Here is an 18,455-nt window from a genome sequence, read left to right as displayed (position 1 = left end):
CTTGTGTCTTTAGAATTTGCATGTTAGGATCATTCAAGCGGTGTTGATCATACCTCTTGTGGAGTGATTCGAATCATGAGTTTAGAAACGAGTTTTCTCTACTCTTGATATTGATAATCAAGGTAATCTGTTCTTAAACTTTTCCTTGGGTTGATTCCATACTTGTTTTCAGGGTTTTTGGGATTGAGTTCTATGGGTCTTGTTCGTTAACAAGGTTCTTAGATCCAACTCTCAATGGTTTCTTGATTTTGAATTTCGTTGATAAGAAAACAATAGCCAATTGGATCTAAGAACCCTTATGGTTATGCAAACCCCTAGATCACAAATGCTAAAACCCCCAAATCGAGATGATGTCAACCCAAGGAAGAAGTTAGAACAGATTTACCTTGATCAATATCAAGAGTAGAGAAAACTTGTTTCTAAACTCAAGATTCGAACCACTCCACAAGTTAGCTTGATCAAGGTTACTTGAATGATTCTAGCATGCAATTCTAAAACACAAGAAATGCAAAGGAAAAGCTCATGGCTCAATAAGCTTAAATTTTATTATCTCAAAACTCAAATCTCAAATCTGTTTTTCCAAGGGAACAAGCTAGGCTATTTATAGCCTCCAAAACAACCCTTCAAGTAACCTAAAATAATTGTAAAGGTTGTAACTTCCTACTACATCAATACCATAACAATCACTAAATCAAATGTAACTTAAAACACATAAATGAAATGTTTAAAACTGAAAATACAATTAAACATGCTTTAAATCCGAGAATGAAACTCCTCCACCATAAAACCAAGAAGTTGTAACCCTCCAAGAGTGAATGAACTGAATTTTGAACTACTTTGAAGTCTTGTTCATTTAATGCATCTTGAGTTCAACTTAGATTTCCATTAATGAAACTTGAGTTTGTAGTAAATGAAGTTGGACTTGTTCTTGACTTCATTCAATGCAGCTTGAGGTTGCCATAAATGACACTAGAGTGCATTTAATGCAACTCCAATTTGTTGTCAACTTGGACATAGGATTCTCCAACAATTCCTTTAAATCTTGAGGACTAATACACTTTGGTTCATATCATCCTCCCTTTCTTCAAAAGGATTCGTCCTCAAATCAAAAGGATCTCCTACATCAAATGGACGGAAATCAGCAGCATTGAATATGTAATCTTCATCAAACTCGCCGTGTAGAGCACTCTTAAAATCATCAAAAGTCAAATGTATATCTCTACATCAGTTCCTCTTCCACTTCTTTCCATCAGAAAATCGATCCTTCCAATAGAATCTCCAAACCCAATCAGCCGGTTTGAACATTGTATGCTTCTTGCCATGAATGAATTTAGAGACAAATTTGGACTTCTGCTTCTCACGAGATACTTCAGCCTTGTAAATCACATGTTGACTGCCATGGTGTACTTTGGAAGCAATCTTTGGTTCAATCTTCTCCATGAGTGTTCTAGCCTCCTGTAAAAACTCAAGGGAAACACTAGACCAACATGGTTTAAGCTCTCTCGTTAGATAACAAGTGCCTTTGCACAAAAGATCAAGAATGTTTTGTTTTGAAAATAAAACATAGTTGACATCACAAACTTTTTCAAGCAAGCTTACATTCTTGGCTTTTCTCTCATTTTTCTCTTTAGGCCATAGACTAATCTCATGCTTTTCTCTCACACAAGATTCTTTTTCAAACAATTCACATGCTTTTGTCTTGACCTCATGCGCCTTTTTCCCTAACTCACACACAACATCATATGCTTCCTTAGAAGTAGGTGTTACAATAGCTGAAGTATTACAATCAAACAATTCTTTGCAATCTAGTTGTCTACTAAATAAAACACTATCAGCATGCATTGGCACTAGGTCACAAACTATGTCTTTTTGAATTTTATCACATTCTACCTCAACAATAGGCTTAGATTTAGTATACCTTGTAGACTTCCTTTGGAGATGTTTCTCGATCTGTATGGCTATGTGCACCATCCCTTCTAAATCCTCATAAAATTGAAGATCCAGTCGTTCGACAATCTCCTTCTTAACTCCTCTTAAGAAACGAGCCATTGTAACTTCCTCATCCTCATAAAGATCAAGCTCATCAAGCAACATTTGCATTTCCATGTAGTAAGCCTCCACGCTATTGCTACCTTGTCGCAAAGATCTCAACTTATAGAAACACTTGGGAACAAAATGCTCTCTCATTAAATGCTTGAGAATATACCATGAGTCTAGTGGACACTCAAAGTTCTTCCTCCTACTCAAAAACATTTTATCCCACCAAGTGATTGCATAATCTCGAAGTTGAGCAACAATTAGTTTTACCTTTCTTTCATCACTTAAAGGATAATAATCAAAGACACGTTCAACTTGCCTTTCCCATTGAATGTATTCCTCCGGGTTTATCCTACTATAGAACATAGGAAGTTTAGGCTTGATGCTTCCCAAGGTATGATCAACATTATAACCTCCTTTTAGATTTCTCCTTTGGACAGCATTAAAACATCCACCATATTCACTTCCTTCGGCCTCCCAATGCTCCTTGTGGTGTAGTGAATTATTACTCCTCTTTTGCTTCGGATGTGTTGGTTGTCCTTCAATAGATTTGAGTCTCGAATCCAACCTTTGGAGCGTCTTTGTCAAATGCTCCATGTTGTGGAAAATCTTTGTAAAATTCTCTTGCTCAGACATAGCTGCAAAAGAAAACAAAGTAACAAAGAAAAACGGATCTCACAACCACTCCCTCACGTGTTTACACTCGTAAAGGTATAATCACTCGTGTTTTTACTCAAAACAACAACACTCTCAAGAAACTCACATAAGCCAATGAACAAAGCTTGCTACTCAAGTGGTTAGATATAACACACAAAGAAAACACTCAAATAACTTGATATAGGAGTAAATTCAAAACTCAAATCAGAAACAAGTTAAAGAAGAAAGTGACAGATTTAGAACATGATAATTAAGATGGAACAAGAAGAAATTTAAAAGACCAGAAAATGTAACTCTTGAACAATTAAGGGTACTTTGAGATTTTATGGAGTTTAATTCCGCCTTTAATCACAGATATGAGTTACACAAGAAACACATCATGACCATTGAACAACAAATTGCTGGAAATTAATTGAGACAGTTGTAACCGCAAAAAATTTAATGAGTAACGGTTAGTTGTGGAAATAAATCAAAACATAATTGATATGATTTATTACCAACAGCTAGATTAACAAAAATAGGCAATTTCAACAGCACAACTCAGATCTATCATGATTGGGAAGTAAAAATGTAAAGAACAAAGAAGAACACATGCTCTCGGGTATAGCAGTTTTCTAGAACATAATGTAAATTTTCGAACTTTTCACCAAGAAGAAAATTGAATCAGAATATATGAAAGAAGACAAAGTTGTAGATAAGACAGAGATCTACAAACTCATAGAAAACAACAAGACGAAAAGAAGAATTGAAATGACACTTTTTTTGTATTTTAGATACGTGGACAGAATGTAATGAGATAAACAATAAGAACAAAAATTTCAAAACAAAGAACAAGAAGAGCAATACGAAAACAGAAACATATATCTGATCTAGAGCCTAGTGCTCTGATACCAAATGATATGAAAACAATAGCCAATTGGATCTAAGAACCCTTATGGTTATGCAAACCCCTAGATCACAAATGCTAAAACCCCCAAATCGAGATGATGTCAACCCAAGTGATTTGAACCAAGGAAGCACCATTGTCATGCCTCAAGGACCCATAACGAGATCAAGAGCCAAGAAGCTACAACAAGCTTTACTTTCTCATGTTCAATACTTGGTGAGCTCGGCTAGGGATGATCAAGAGAGAGATGGAACTTTTCAAGTCAATATCTTCCAAGTAGAGCTTAAGGGAGGCGTTGCATTAAATGAACTCTAAGTTCATTTAAAGGAGCTGAAGTTGAAGTGGAGTTTAACTCAAGTTGCATTCAATAAAGCCAAGTTCAATTCAAGGAACTGAAGTTGCATTAAATGAACTTAAGTGCATCTCAAGCTTCATTTATTGCAAGTCATCCATCAATTAATGGAACTACACTTCAAACTACTTCAAGTGAAGCTTCATTTATAATTGGGAGGTTACAAAGACTTTGAAGGTTGACCAAGACTTCAATTCTCGGATTTAAACCTCTTTTTATTATATTTTCAGTTTTAAACATTTCATTTATATGTTTTAAGTTACATTTTAGCTAGTGGATGTTATGGCCATCATGTAATTTGGAGTTACAACCTTTCAAATGCCTTTAGGTTACTTTTAGGGTTGTTTTGGAGGCTATAAATAGCCTAGCTTGTTTCCTTTGAAAGACAGATTTTGATGATTGAATGAAGCTTGTTTCGTTTGAGCTTCCATTAATATAATGTATATTGATACATTATAGTTTTGAATTGGATTCAAAATTATGAGAGATATGGATATTAGAATATGATTCTAATATAGTTGATTAATTTAAGTTTAATTTAATTAAATATGACTTAGTTAAATTAATGAGTATATTAAGTTGGTTAAATTAAATTAGATTTAATTAAATTAAATTAATAATTTTTTTGTAATTAATTAAATGAGACTTAATTAATTATTATTTTAATTAAAATTGTTTTAATTGAATAAAACAAAAAAAAAACAAAAAAGGAAAAGAAAAGAAAGGGGAAAGGAATGAGAGGAAAACCTCCAACTTCCCACGTGGGATGTTGAGAGAGTGGTGTGTGGGGAAGTCACGACTTCCCCACCACTCTTCCTCCCATATAAAAAGGGAGGTTCTTCCATTCCTTTGAGTTTCCGAAACTCCAAACGAGAAATCTATCGCTCAATCTCTCGATCTCCCTTTCAATTATAAGATGGTTCCCACAAACTGAGTTCTTAAGATCTAGAGGATAGCGAGGAAGACTTTGTAGTGACATTTGTGTCTACATTGAAGAGGTGTCTTCAAAGGTATGTATCACCAACTTCCTTTTATTCATGCTTATATGTTTTTTCTTTGTTGTAATTCTAAGACAAGATCGAAGCACACGCGTTCGTGCGCTTCCGCTGTGGGATCACATCCCTTCAGCAACTCATGGTTTGAACTTATACGGATAATGTGAGGGAAAGAATGTATATATATATACCACATATATGTCATATACTTGGTATATTTTATATATACACCTAATTCTCCAACTTAATATTTTACAACTAGGGTTTATTACTTAGATAAAATCCAGCTAAATTAAATTGTCTAAGTTTATTAGTTTGTCCAATATAACTTTTTATATTGGATTTGTTTACATTAGTTTCATTAAACGCTTTAATGAACTAACCACATTATTAGATCCTATAAAATATTGACTAATTCAACCACGAAGTCGGTTCCCAAGTAGAGGTATTCCCTTACGGTCAGCTTAAGTACCTGAACCTAGATAGAACCTTCCTTAGACAGGGTTTCCTTATAGATAATATTTTATATAAACCTTTTATTTCAACGTTTTAAACCTATTTAAAACCAAACTAAAAAGTATATGACCTAGGATATAATCAATTCCAAACCCCTTTAAAATTAATTATTGAAAACCTAGGGTTTGCATGCAACTCTTGATTATAAAATTTAATTTCTATTCACCAAACTTATAACACTTATAAATCTAAAGAAATTGAAACTATAATTGTTAGGGTTAACTTTTTACTGTAGGAACATGTGTCGGTACCCCTGTTTGATCACGTTTTTTACCACTTTTCCATCATTGTTTGCCAAAAAGGACCACATATTCTTAAAGTAGAAGATGCATAGATTATTCCAAACCCCTTTAAAACTTTAGGAAAAATATGAGAAAAATGCGGTCAAATTTGGAAGAAAATAACAAAATCCTTTATTTGTAGAATTGCGTCTGGCGCATTTTTGGAGAACGAAATGTTAAAATTCACATTTTGATTAATGAAGGGTAAGGAGGATATTTCCCATATGTTCAAAACTCTGAGTTTAAGTCCAAGTGAGGTGGTTAGGTGAATCTCAACCCATTTCCACCTAAAATGGAAGGGAAGGAAGTCATCCATTCATCAGCAAATCATCCTTTCCAAGCTTCATTTCATCTTCTTTTAGTTGCTCTCTAGTTGTAGAACACATTTTTAGGGGTTCTGTTCATATTCTAGTTGTTCATTACTTTGTTTTTCATGATTTTACCCTTTGTATTGCTTTTAATTAAAGTTCTTACTTCCATTCTTTGTTCATTCTGTTCTTTTAAAGTTCTTTAGTGAGTTTCAACTCCCGTCACGCTCGAGAGAGAAGAGGGTCAAGCTAGAACTCATTTTACGACTTATTTATTCATTTAAATTCAATGAAAATACTTTATTTATGTTTTCATGCATTTACTTTCCTTTGATTATGTTCTAAATTAGTTATCCACATCTTTGTGGAATGTCTTAATTAAAACGATTTTAATTTTCAACACGCTCGGGATTTTCCCAGATTGCGCCTAGCACTTTTTTGGGTTGGTTTCTAAAAACTTCTCTTTATGTCTTTTTTCCATTTGGCCAGTGGGAACTTGATTTATACACGAAAGCCCAACCTTGGGAAAGGTTAGTTAGGTAAAATAATAGGAAACCAATATGAGACGTGACTTGGGCATAGACGCATAAAACATGGTCCTAGACATAGGCCCTCTGACCCGTAATGCAAGTGAGTTGGTAGATATTCTCCTGGATTGTAATCACACATAGGCATATCATTGTAGGTTACCCTAGCCTCTACAGGAACCAAAAGCGGTAGTGAAAGAGTAGAACTCAAATCCCAAGAAAAGTCAAGAAGCGCCATTCCCCCAACATTGTGTGTTTTCCATGTTTTGCATCAAGACTAAGGTAGGAAACAAGGAGATTGAGTTTTATTAAATTGCTTGTTAGTTAAAACCCCAAACAACAACATTTCATCACATTTTTCTTCCTAAATCACAATTGCATATTTGAACCGTTCAGTTCTTAAAAACTGTTTTGAAAAGCAACAAGTCCCTGAGAATTCGACCTTGGATTACTTACAAGTATTACTTGTGACCGTGTGTGATATGAACCAAGGAGCTCCCTTTGTCATGCATCATGGACCGATTACAAGATCAAGAGCTCGGAAACTTCAACAAGCCTTTCTACTTCGTGTCCAAGCATTCGTGAACTCGACACAAGAATTAAAGGAAGATGTGCAAGATGTTGGAACAATTCACTTCAATTTGGTGCAAGTTATGCATTTTTAATTGTCTTTAAAGCAAGTCAAAGTCCACTTGGTCAAGGTCAAAGTCAACTCCATCAAGACAACTCAAAGTCAACTCATTCAATTCAAAACCCAAGTCAAACACTCACATCTCTCATTATGGACGGGATTGCACTTATTTTGGTTGGCTTTCCATGTTCTTAACATTTTCATTTGCTTGTCTTTTCATTTCTTGTAAGTTACAAGTTTTTTCATTTGCTTAAGACTTTTCACATGGCTTGCTAGGATGAATATATATAGCCTTGAGATGTCTTGTTGTAAACACAATTTGAAGTTTAATGAAAAGTGAGTTTTCTCATTAGCTTGGTTGAGAGCTTTATCTCCCATTTCTTGTGCAATTTCTTGTGTTTTTAGAATTTGCATGTTAGGATCATTCAAGTGGTGTTGATCATACCTCTTGTGGAGTGATTCGAATCATGAGTTTAGAAACAAGTTTTCTCTACTCTTGATATTGATCATCAAGATAATCCGTTCTTAAACTTTTCCTTGGGTTGATTCCATACTTGTTTTCGGGGTTTCTGGGATTGAGTTCTATGGGTCTTATTCGTTAGCAAGGTTCTTAGATCCAACTCTCAAGGGTTTCTTAACAATATTTATTTTATGTTTACAAACCACGAGTTTAGAGGATGAAACCCAACAAACTCCCACTTGAACTAAACTGTAGTGGGGTGTACAAAAGCTAAAAGCAATAGTAGGTTGTACAATAAAGTACAAATACAATAAACTAGGATATACACTATACCGTTTACAAGTCTCCCACTTGTCATAGACTATATTGTACATATCTCGTAGGCCTAAACTATCTAGATGGCCCTCGAACACTTTAGCCGTAAGAGCCTTTGTAAACAGATCAGCAATGTTATGCTCCGAAGCAATCTTCGTGACAATCTCGTCCCCTCGTTAGACTATATCTCGTATCAAGTGATACTTCCTCTCGATGTGCTTGCCTCTTTTGTGATTTCGGGGTTCTTTCGAATTTGTCACTGCACCACTGTTATCACAATAAAGTGTGATGGGCAAAGTCATGTTTGGAACAACTTCCAAATCAGTTAAGAACTTTCTAAACCACACTGCCTCTTTTGCTGCTTCATAACCAGGTTGTTGGTTAGAGGATCAACGGTACTTAAGGTACAAGATGTAACACATGGGTAAAACGGTAATTTGACCCAGCTATGGTTATGAACTCCCGTGAAGAATTGACTTACCATTAATGGTAAAAATCTGTGGACGTAAAATATTCTACAGTGAGAAGAGTGCAACTATACGTCTTTAGTGGAGTGACCGACAGTTAACGAATGTTGATTAATATGGTTAATGAGTTTAATCAATTAATCTCGTATCGTTTGAGCTTCTAATCTGTAAGTCTATTAGATCCCCTTGCTAGCTCGTAAAGAATAGTTAATAATATTTAGTCTTGCAAAGAATTTGAATTGTTCAAATTTGTTAATAGGAATTAAAGTTAATTGTAGAATATGCAATTAATATAATGTATGTTTACATTATAATATAAAGTTGATTTTGAATTGGATTCAAAATTATGAGATAAATGGATATTAGAATTTAATTATAATATAGTTGATTAATATACGTTTAATTTAATTAAATGTGATTTAATTAAATTAATGGGATATGTTAATTTTATTAAACTCAATTTGATTTAATTTAATTTAATTTAATTAATATTTTTTTTGTAATTACTTAAATTAGATTTAATTAATTATTAATTTAATTAAAAATGTTTTAATTAAATTATATAAAAGGGAAAAAAACAATAAGGAAATAATGGGAGGATTAACCTCCCACTGTGAGGTTTTCCCACTTCCACCATTAATGGTGGGTTTTAGAAGTACTTGAAGAAGGTTTAGTATCCCTTTTCCATGTAGAAGTACTTGGAAAAGGTTTAGTAGAATACCTTTGGGACTTTCGTTGGAGTTGCTTCTCGATCTTTATGGCAATATGCATGTTAAAGTAAGGTTGTAGATCAACCTTATCAGCAATCTCCTTGTTTAAGCCATTGAGAAATCGTGCCATGAGATTCTCCATATCCTCTTCAAGATCAAGTCGATCCATCAACAAATCCATCTCCTTGTAATAGTCCTCCACGGACTTGCTACCTTGTCTCAACACTTGTAGCTTTTGCGCCGTGTCCCTTTGGAAATGTCTAGGAACAAACCGCCTTCTCATCAACTCCTTGAATTCATACCATGAATCGATTGGCGCCTCAAGATTTCGTCTCCTACTTGACATCAATTTGTCCCACCATGTTATTGCATAATCTTTAAATTGAGCAATACATAGTTTTACCTTCTTTTCTTCGCTAAAATTGTGGCAGACAAATACATACTCTACTTGCTTCTCCCACTGAATGTAAGCCTCCGGATCAGTCTTACCATAGAACTTTGGAAGCTTCAATTTGATATTTCCCAACTTTCGGTCAACTTAAGCATCCTCCCGTGGAGCTCTCCGTTGGAGATTATGGTAGCCTCTTCCTCGGCCTCGCCCTCGATCTAAGCCACGACCAACATGTCTCTCTCCCCATCTTGGAGCCGCCAAGACTGTAACTTGATCATCCTCCCAATGATCAGATCCATCACCTTCATAATCATCCTCATCTAGAACACGTGGTGGTGGAATTCTCTCCGGAGCTTAGTTTTGAGCCTCCAACCTTCCTATCCGCTCTGTCAAAGCCTCCATGCCACGAATCAATCGTTCCATAGTTCCTTCTAGTGCCTCTCTCCTTCGGGCATCGGGAATGGTATTATCTTCAAGATTGGACATGCTGCAAAACAAGTTAAAGTAACAAGAAATGGACCTCACAAGCACTCCCTCACGTGTTTCCACTCGTTAATGAATTTCACTCGTGTTTAACACTCAAACAGTGAATCACTCCCTCACAAACGCTCAATCTCACCCTCTCAACAAAGTACACTCCAATATTGAAAAGTAAGCCGATGAGCAAGACTGCATCTCAAGTGATTAGATAAAACACACAAAGAAAACACTCAAATAACTTGATATAGGAGTAAATTCAAAACTCAAATCAGAAACAAGCTTAAGAAAGAAAATGACCAGAATAATTAAGATGGGATAAGATGAAAATGTAAAAGACTAGAAAATGTAACTCTTGTCTAATTAAGGATACTTTGAGATTTTATGGAGTTTAATTCAGCCTTTTATAATAGATATGAGTTACACAAGAAAAACATCTTGAGCATTTGAACAACAAATTGCTGGAAATTAATTGAGACAATTGTAACCGTCAAAAATTTAATGAGTAACGGTTAGTTGTGGAAATAAATCAAAACATAATTGATATGATTTATTACCAACAGCTAGATTAACAAAAATAGGCAATTTCAACCGCACAACTCAGATCTAGTATGATTTGGAAGTAAAAATGTAAAGAACAAAGAAGAACACATGCTCTCGGGTATAGCAGTTTTTCAGAATAGAATGTCAATTTTCGAACTTTTCACCCAGAAGCAAATTGAATCACAAGATATGAAATAAGACAAAGTTGTAGATAAGACAGAGATCTACAAACTCATAGAAGACAACAAGACGAAACGAATAATGGAAATGACACTTTTTTTTTGTATTTTAGATACGTGGACAGAATGTAACGAGATGAACAATAAGAACAAAAATTTCAAAACAAAGAACAAGAAGAGCAATATGAAAACGGAAACATATATCCGATCTAGAGCCTAGTGCTCTGATACCAAATGATAAGAAAACAATATCCAATTGGATCTAAGAACTCTTATGGTTATGCAAACCCCTAGATCACAAATGCTAAAACCCCCAAATCGAGATGATGTCAACCCAAGGAAGAAGTTAGAACGGATTTACCTTGGTGATCAATATCAAGAGTAGAGAAAACTTGTTTCTAAACTCAAGATTCGAACCACTCCACAAATAGCTTGATCAAGACTACTTGAATGATTCTAGCATGCAAATCTAACACTCAAGAATTGCAAAGAAAAACAAGCTCTAGGCTTTTTGAAGCAAAATAGCAACTTCATTCAATCATCAAAATCTGTATTTCAAAGGAAACAAACTAGGCTATTTATAGCCTCCAAAACAACCCTAAAAGTAACCTAAAGGCATTTGAAAGGTTGTAACTCTCAATTACATGATGGCCATAACATCCACTAGCTAAAATGTAACTTAAAACACATAAATGAAATGTTTAAAACTGAAAATATAATAAAAAGAGGTTTAAATCCGAGAATTGAAGTCTTGGTCACCCTTCAAAGTCTTTATAACCTCCCAATTATAAATGAAGCTTCACTTGAAGTAGTTTGAAGTGTAGTTCCATTAATTGATGGATGACTTGCAATAAATGAAGCTTGAGATGCACTTAAGTTCATTTAATGCAACTTGAGTTCCTTGAATTGAACTTGGCTTTATTGAATGCAACTTGAGTTAAACTCCACTTCAACTTCAGCTCCTTTAAATGAACTTATAGTTCATTTAATGCAACGCCTCCCTTAAGCTCTACTTGGAAGATATTGACTTGAAAAGTTCCATCTCTCTCTTGATCATCCCCAGCCGAGCTCACCAAGTATTGAACATGAGAAAGTAAAGCTTGTTGTAGCTTCTTGGCTCTTGATCTCGTTATGGGTCCTTTAGGCATGACAATGGTGCTTCCTTGGTTCACATCACAAGCCATATGAAAAGTCTTAAGTAAATGAAAAGACGTGTAAGTTACAAGAAATGAAAAGACTTGTAAATGAAAAGACATAACTTATAAGAAATGAAAAGACTTGCAAATGAAAAGACATAACTTATAAGAAATGAAAAGGCTTGCAAATGAAAAGACATAACTTCAATAAATGGAAGGACAAGCAAAGGAAAAGGTTAAGAACATGGAGAGTTTAACAAAATAAATTGCAATCCCATCCATAATGAAAGATGTGAGTGTTTGACTTGGTTTTTGAATTGAATGAGTTGACTTTGACTTGTTTTGATGGAGTTGACTTTGACCTTGACCAAGTGGACTTTGACTTGCCTTAAAAACACTTAAAAATGCATAATTTGCACCAAATTGAAGTGAATTGTTCCAACATCTTGCACATCTTCCTTTAATTATCGTGTCGAGTTCACGAACGCTTGGACACGAAGTAGAAAGGCTTGTTGAATTTTTCGAGCTCTTGATCTTGTAAACGGTCCATGAGGCATGACAAAAGGAGATCCTTGGTTCATATCAATCTACGAGCTGGTCGATCCTCGGAAGTGGGAAGCAGTCGTTAGGATATGCTTTGTTAATAATGGTAAAATCCACACACATTCTCTGCTTCCTTTTAGATTTTTTAACTAAAAGAACGTTAGAGAGCCATTCGGGATACAAAATTTCCTTTTATGTATTAAACTTTTAAAAGTTTCTTGTCTTCCTCATCTACTACATCATTCCTCTCTTTATTTACAGATCTTCTCTTTTACATGACTGGTCGGAATGATGGATGAATGTTAAGGCGGTGCACCATTATATTTTGATCAATGCCAGACATCTCTTCGTGAGACCATGTGAATACGTCCGAGTCGGTCCTGATGAAGGAGATGAGCTCTTCACTATAAAAGGCCCCCAACTTGGTGCCTATGCTCACTTGCTTCTCTGGGCTGAGCAAGGGAATAAGCTCCAGTTCCTCAGTAGGTGTAACAACTTCACGCTGATTGTCCTGGTGCTGCTCGTCCTCGAAAGACAGGATCATTTGGTTCAGCAAGGTTGGGTCATCTTCCAAGGCACAAACTATCGATCTTTTGAGCGCTAAAGCATAGGACTCCCTAGAAATCTTTTGTTCACGAATGACCATCCCAACCCCCTTGACAGTCGAATACTTCATAACTTGGTGAAGGGTCAATGGAATGGCCTGAAGTGAGTGGATGATTGGCCGTCCAAAGATGGTGTTGTAAGCTGATCGGCCATCTATCACCACGAAATCGCCCACTGGGTGACTTGGGTGTCCCCTTGGCAAATTGTGATGGAAAGGTCGATGCATCCTTCAATGGTTACTGATTCCCCTATGAATCCAACCAAGGGTGTTGGAATTTTCCTTAGTTGCACTCTAGTCCATCTCAATGCTATATAGGTGTAAGGGATAGAATATTGACAGAGGTGCCACCGTCAACCAATACCATTCTTACCTGTATATGGTCGATTAGAGGAGAGATGATCACCAGAGCATCATTGTAAGACCAATGAACCCCTTCCAGGTCAGAGTCAGAGAAAGAATGGGGCAGGTCAGCCTCTGCTCTTGGATGGCGCACACCTCGCGCCTGGCTCTTTGGCAAGCTACTTCTTTTTATTTCCAGATTGACCCCCACTTGGGCTTCCAAAAATAGTGCTGAGGACCGCAGGTCGTCATCTCTTCGAGGTGGCATCCTTGAACGCTTTCTCCTATCTTTCTTTTATTTCGAGCTCGATCTCGACTTGCCAACATACTTTTTGAAGTAGTCATCTTGAATTAAGTCTTAAATTTGGCGCTTCAGCTCCCAGAAACTCGAGGTATCGTGGTTATGGTCGCGATGGAAACGGCAATACCTGTCCTTGTTGTGCTTTTCAGGATATCTCGTAAGCTGCTCTAGGCGCTTGAGGAGCTTTTCCATCCTCATCTCTTAGATGTTGGTGAGGATCTCAGAGATAGGGATGCTTGTTGGAGTGTATTGTTCAGAAGGTTGGCTTCGACTGGAACCCGAATCAGACCTTTTATAGTTAGATCGGCTCTGGGAGGCTGAGAAGATGATCCCTTATCCATAGACTTAAAATCAAACTTCCCTTTCTCTTGATAGTTAGACTTCTTTTCTGTCCGGCCCATTTTTTATTCTAAGCAGCTCTGGCCCATCAATCACCTTTTTCACCTTCTGCAAGACCTCAGCAAATGTTGTTGGAGCTTCTTCTCCTAACTTAACTGTCAAAGTCTTGTCGACCAAGCCTGTGAGGAAATAACACATAGTCGAGTCGTCCGAGCAATGTGAGACCTTGAGCTGCTCCTCCTAGAACCTGGTCACATATTCTCTAAGTGTCTCGCCTTTCTCTTGTCGAATGGTGGCTAGATGAGTATCTGTTTTTCTGTCATAGTGTCAATAAGAGAATTGGCTAATAAATTCCTTCCTGAACTGGTAGCCTTCTATACTAGAGTTGAGCACTCCAGTCATAGCAATCTAGAAATCTCGGCACTTGATGTCATTTGAAGCTGCCTGGAAATCCGTCAAGCCATCGAAGACCTCAACATAGTCCTTTGGATCCTTGGATCCATCATAATGCTTCATGGCAGACGTGTTGAACTTGGGGGAATATACGCTTCAAGTATATCCGAGGTAAACGACGATTCGCCCATTTTGCTGTTGTTAAATAGACTTTCTTTCTTTTCGCACTTCGCGTTAATAGCTTCAACCTATGAGTCAAACTTATTCTTCATCAGGTCCAACTCTTCCTTTGTAATCACCCCTTCGGGTGTTAATGAATTGTACCAAGATTAGGCTTTGAAATTCTAGTTTTTCGGGAACACGAAGGAGAAAGGCACGGAGTTCTTCTTTTCTTCTTAGCAAAGACCTTCCTGAGGTCGTCATCTTGATGACTATAATCGACCCCTTCGTTGTCTCAAGCATGCTGGTTGTCATCATCTAAATGGAGGGGAGGATCTTAATCGTCCCTGATTACGCTTGTTTACATGCGTAAAAAGAAGGTTTTAGATGCTGTTTTTACAATGTTTCAGCTTTGTTTAGGATTTTTCTCGATCGTTTGAGTTCCAATTCATGCAAAATTCATATACTATGGTTTGTGGATGGCTTATGTTGTATTTATGACATTTTAGGACCATTTGGGAGTGCAAATTAATCAAAAGAAGCGAAAAGACGGAAAAACTTACCATGGAGGTGCCAGGCGCCTGGGAAGCCTGCAGAAAACAGTTTTTCTTCCAACTTTGCCCTTAATGAAACGCGTCTTCCAATGCGTTTTGGTGGTTCCAACCGATGCATACGTGTAGAAGAAGTGTTCCACTATCAGTTTGAGCACGATTTGGTCAGTCAAAAGAGTTGGAAATGGGTGATTCACCATCGTTTTAGGACCTACCTAACCAATTCTGCACAGCTATAAATTCCAGCAACTTCTCCACCAAATTCATCAAGCCTTGCTTCCTTCTCTTGATCATTTTTAGTGTTTCTTTGTTGCTTTCTAAGTACTTTTGAGTTGCTTCATTAGTTGCTTTTGGTTTTTAAATCCCGAGCACTTTACATTCTTTTATTGAGCTTTGTTTTGTTTCCATTTGTACTTAGTCATTTTCTACTTATTCAAATATATAAAAATCTAGCACTTTGCTTATCTTCTCTTTGCCTTTACTTTATTTTTAGTTAAGAGAGTTGTGTTTTTGGAGGAAAGAGCACGTGACACTCTCCCTTGCTTGAAAGAGAAGGGCGAAGCTCTCAATCCCGATAAAAACTCTCCGTTAGTTAACTTTTGTTTTTCACACATGCATTCCACATTCAACCATTTTACTTGCTGTATTTTCTTCAATATGTCTTTCTAAATTCCCGTCTCTAGCCCGGTTATGGATAGTTAGCCTTTTATGTCTAAAAGGGTTGCTAAGAAGTAGTGTTTTTACTTTCCATTCATTGCTCAACATGTTTTCCCAAAAAGTTAGGATTTAGAGAAGGCCACTATAAGTCTTAACAAGTCAATACTGAAAAGGTTGCTTATTTGCATTGTTGAGTGGTTAAACCGAGGAGAGGAGCGCCTTAGACATAAGGGTTCCGCTTAAGTAGCCTAGACATAGGACCTTAACCCGAGGTTGCGACTATTTCCATCCTAAAACTAAGATATATCTCATAATAGACATATTAGGGAATGTCTTAGGACTTTGAACTTGCTTAGACATAAGTAAAGTGAGAAGCGTAGTCGTTAGTTTCTAAAGTAAAATGCATATTGTCCTTAGCATGTCCTTGATTCTTTGTTGGCTAACTTGAAGTAATTCGGGCTAGGTTTTATTATTATAAGTCCAAATCCCAAATCCAAAACCATTATTTGTGACCACTTCCCATTTACAAGAATCACCCATTTCAACATTCACTATTCTTTAAAACTTCAGAGTTTGGAAATTGTTTAGAAGTCCTTGAGGATCGATACTTGGATACTCCATCCATTTTATATTACTCTGACAGGTGTGCGCTTGCATCTATATAATTGTTACCACGCTTAGCGCGTGCGTTCAGCATAAACGCCCAGTCAAGTTTTTGGCGCCGTTGCCGGGGACTTTAGTTTTAAAATTATTTTCAAATTCTTTTAGTTTTTATTTTTGTGAATTGTTGTTGGGTGTAATTTCCATCCACCGTTTTTGTTCTATATTTTTGGTCGTTTATCTCACAAGGGTACGTTAAAGTGCATGAGCACAAGATCTTTTCTTCTACCCCTTGACCCTGAGATTGAGCGGACCCTTCGAAAAACTCGAAAGGAGCAAAGACTTCGAAAACAACTAGAAAAGCAAAAAGAGAGAGAAGGTGAAATCAGTCCTGAAAGTGAGGTAGAGAGTACGAGCACATCAATGGCAGATATTCCACCTCGTGATCCGGTTGATCCACCTGCTGTTAACGGTAATATGAGGGATCATGCAAGAAATGATGAACTCAACCATATCCAGATGGCGGACAACAGAGACGTGGCAATGCGAGAATATGCCGCCACGGCTTTTCAGAACTTTGATTCAGGGATAGTCAACCCTATTCCAGCCCACGCAAACTTTGAGCTTAAACCAATGATGTTCCAAATGTTGCAGACAATTGGACATTTTGGAGGGTAGGAACATGAGGATCCACATGATCATCTGAAATCATTCATTCAAATTGCAAATGCATTTCGATTACCTGGTATAACAGACGATGCTCTGAGACTAACACTTTTTCCATTTTCTTTGAAGGACCAAGCTAGAGCATGGCTCAATGCATTTCCACCGGGATCCATCACCACATGGGGGTCATTAGTGGAGAAGTTCTTAACAAAATTCTTTCCACCTACTCGCCACGCTGATATCAGAGAGGAGATCATCTCCTTTAGACAATATGATCGTGAACCTGTTCACGAGGCGTGGGAGAGATTTAAAGAACTAATCAGGAAATGTCCGAACCATGGCTTACCGGCATGCATCCAGATAGAACATTTCTTTAGAGGTTTAGATCATCCTACTAAGATGATGCTAAACAATGCTGCCAACGGAGCCTTTACAAGAAGACATTCAACGAGATAGTTGACATCCTAAATGACTTAGCTTCACATAACGAACTATGGTGTTCGCAAAGATCTAGGGCAGCACCAAAGAAGCAAGATCCAGCTGGAGTTTTGGCTCTGGACATTGCGACCTCGATGCAAAAAGAGATGGTTACAATGAACCAGAGGCTAAAAGAGATGGCATTGGGAATAAAAAATCCATTAGCCACGCCGATACAACCTGTGCAGTCGGATTATTGCACTCCTGCCCCTGTTTGCCAAGTCAACGATCTCATTTGTTCATTCTGCAGTGAAAACCATATTTATGATAATTGTCCACATAACCCTGCTTCTGTTTTTTATGTAGGACATGGGAACAATAGGAACTTTAACCCATATTCGAACACCTACAACCCAGGTTGGAGGCACCACCCTAATTTCTCATGGGGAGGACAAGGAGGTTCGAGCGGTTTTAATCAAGGGCAGAGCCAACAGAACAAGCAGCCCTATGTTCCACCTACACAGCAATACATCCCACCACCGCAACAGCAGTACAATCAGAGAACACAGACTCCACCAGTTCAAAATAACAACTCAAATCTTGAGAATATGATGAAGGAGTACATGGCCCGAACCGACGCAGTGATACAATCCCAAGCGGCATCAATGAGGAATTTCGAGACCCAATTGGGACAGCTCGCCAATGAATTGAAGAATAGACCACAAGGTTCTTTTCCAGGCCATACTGAATTACCAAAACGAGAAGGGAAAGAACAGTGCAAAGCTGTCACCCTCAGGAGTGGACTGGCATATGATGGACCAACAATGCCAACAACAGATGTACAGATTCCGTCCACTGAACCAATTGTAAAGATACCAGAAAATCCAACAACACCAGAAAAAGAAAATATTAGAAAAGGTAATGAGGACACCCCGAGTGTTCCTCCACAGGTACAGCCTTCTTTTACCCCTACTCCCCCGTTTCCACAAAGATTAGTTAAGAAAAATAATGATTC

General features: G+C 37.1%; 1 non-coding gene across 1 annotated transcript; it reads right to left on the bottom strand.

Moving 5' to 3' along the window:
- Positions 1-17,260: 17,260 nt before the first annotated feature.
- On the bottom strand, positions 17,261-17,367 carry LOC148208666 (small nucleolar RNA R71). Its single transcript, XR_015788569.1, has one exon. It is a non-coding gene; the product is annotated as a small nucleolar RNA R71 (small nucleolar RNA).
- Positions 17,368-18,455: the final 1,088 nt, after the last annotated feature.

Source organism: Momordica charantia (assembly GCF_013281855.1).
Source record: "Momordica charantia cultivar OHB3-1 chromosome 10 unlocalized genomic scaffold, Mcharantia_2.0 BLBB01000010.1, whole genome shotgun sequence".
Lineage (NCBI taxonomy): Eukaryota > Viridiplantae > Streptophyta > Magnoliopsida > Cucurbitales > Cucurbitaceae > Momordica > Momordica charantia.
The sequence above is the reverse complement of the archived record's forward strand: the minus strand, read 5'-3'. Positions and strand labels throughout refer to the sequence as shown.